Source organism: Chlamydotis macqueenii, chromosome 1 (assembly GCF_036417535.1).
Source record: "Chlamydotis macqueenii isolate bChlMac1 chromosome 1, bChlMac1.mat, whole genome shotgun sequence".
In the NCBI taxonomy this organism is placed as follows: Eukaryota; Metazoa; Chordata; class Aves; order Otidiformes; family Otididae; genus Chlamydotis; species Chlamydotis macqueenii.
In genome coordinates, this window is record NC_141556.1 from 29,354,286 (window position 1) to 29,356,867 (window position 2,582).

Here is a 2,582-nt window from a genome sequence, read left to right on the forward strand (position 1 = left end):
TGAATAGCCATTGTAGGTAAGTAGCTACCAAGAATCTTTAGTTTTATTTGCTTTTACATCTTCAGCCCCTGCCTCAGTTCTCTACTACCATCAGTGGAAATTTGCCACAGAAAACAAGGAAGTCAGACAACCCTCTAATGTTCTGATGCTGCTCAGATAATGTTTTCTAAAGTGCAGTTTTTAAAACTTCCAGTGTTTCTTTCAAAATTCAGTATCTCACTGGTGATCTTTGGGTTGGTTTTTGTTGTTTTTTTTTAAATATTTCCATTAGTTAATTCATATATGGAATAAAAAGTGCACTGAGAGTTTTTTCCTCACCTGTTAGAGTGGTTCTGTCTTTTCGAAGCTCTTAATAGTTTGTATTTTGAAAAGCTACTCTGGAAAAAAAAAAAAAAACACCACCCAACAAAAGGAATTCATAGATAAAAAATGGGAATACAAGTGTTGCCTTGCTTCCATGTTTATCTGAAATCTTCGCTGTGCCTAAGACCTTGATTCTGTAAAATGCTGAGTACAGGATTGGACCGATGAGTCTGTTAAGTCTGATGATCTATTAAAACCATGAGCAAAGTTTGTCAGAAAGAATAGATTACTCCCTTTGTGCAGGCATGAATGCTGAGTATTCCTCAGCTCTGTTCCCCAGCCACAAGGTTCTAATCTTTATCGTTCCAGTTACAGAGCTGGATGGGACTCTAGAAATCCTGCCCCGGCTTTTCCTCTTTGGTCAGAGAAGCTGCATAGCTTTCTGATCTTTTTCTCAAGAACAGAAAATAAGGAGTTAAACAACTAAGCAACTAAAACAGTACACTTTGTGATTGTTCTTTTTTTTGCATACATGTGTGCAATTCAGTAGACCTAGAGTTTACTTTCTTCTGTTTCCATCAGTATTTTAATAAAAATGCTAGATGTTAGCTGATACTTGTCTAAAATACAACTTACTTTTTTTTAAATTTAAATATATGGAAATACTTTAGAAGTTTTTTAAGTCTTTGCCATCAAGGGTTTTTCTAATTCCATTTGAATTTTTTAGCTGGCTAAGTTAGAGAACCTGCTAACACCAATACCTGTTAGTAACTCCTGAAAATAAAATGTGTGATGAAATTATGAGATCTGCAATAGCCAGAGTAATTTGCACCCACCAACTGCAAAGTGGTGATTTTATAGATTTTGTAGTATGTACAAGTGACAGCCACTAAGTTTCTTCATTAGTGTGTATTACAACTTTGTTTAGCAAGACACCACCCCCAAACCCCATAAAGTGAAAAAAGGATAAAGATAGATGATGAGATGTCCTACCAAGACTCAGTTCCATTGGGTATTCTCTAAGTAAATGCTGTGATTGCAGCTCTGTCGTAGATTTGAGAGGTGGCTGTTCTCAGTAAGGACAGTGGGGTAATTGCACCATCAAGCTTTAGGTATCCAACTTAAGTTCTTGATGTGGGGGAGCCTGAGGTACAAGTCTTCTCATTTAATTCAGATGCCTGAAAGCTAGACATCTGAATCCATGCTATTGACCTTAAGTGCTCCACTGCTCACTAATAAAGGGAAAAAAATTCCTACAGGGGAAAACTCATTTGATCTGTAATTTGGGACAAATTTTCCTGTGATTGTACGTATTAGATTTATTTTGGTTTTGCTTTCATATGCCAGAAGTCAAGCAGACAAATCCCTTATGTCTGTTTAATAACCGTAGAGCACTCCTGTTCTAAGTCGTCCTCTGGAGCCTGGGCTGGGTACATAAGATCCTCGTTTGAGCACTTGAAGTTAGGCCAAACAAGCATCCATCAAGTTGCAGAAAAGCAGCACTGCCTCCTCTGTAGGAGTCACTTTCAGCCATTTCTGGTCACCAGCCCTTGAGGCATAAAGGCAATAATTTGGTTTGTAAAATCACCATTATTTTGACTGCTGTTTCAGGAAAAGTTCATCTGATTGCATCATAAACTGTTCAAACTAGAGCACTAGAAATTTTTAACAAAGTCCTCTTAAAACAACACTGATACCTGATAGTCACCCTGTGAACGTTTGAAAGTGAAGAAGTTAGTCCTTTTTGTTTTGGAAAAGCTTTAAACATCAACCATAACACTTCCCGCTGATTATAATGGGTAACTCTTACTTTGTACCTGCTACTGTTACATTTTTAGGAACATCATCTGAATCTTACTTTTTGTACACCAAGGGGAAGAGGGAAAGTGTGGGACTCGTAACCTGTCCTGGGACTGTGAGCAGACTAAAGTGGAGTATCCCTTCTGCAGTGCAGCGGTGGGCCGAGCTTTGGGCAGAACAAATGCAACAGTTGGTGCTGGTATTTTATCTGTGTTTATTAGATGGTTTCCATCTTACTTATCAAACTGCTAGATTTTCTGTAGGATAGACTGGGCAATCTTTAGCAGTTTATTGAAAGTCAAATGAAAAGTCAACTGAGAAACAGAACAAAGAGATTATTTGCAAAACTAATTACATGTTTGCAGATTTGTTTCAGTTTCTTCAATTAAAGAAGTCTAGTTTTCTGAATTTGAAGTAGTTTTAACATGAGCTAAGGTATTCCTGTTTTGATCTTACTGTTTTTTTTTAAATGGCAAAAG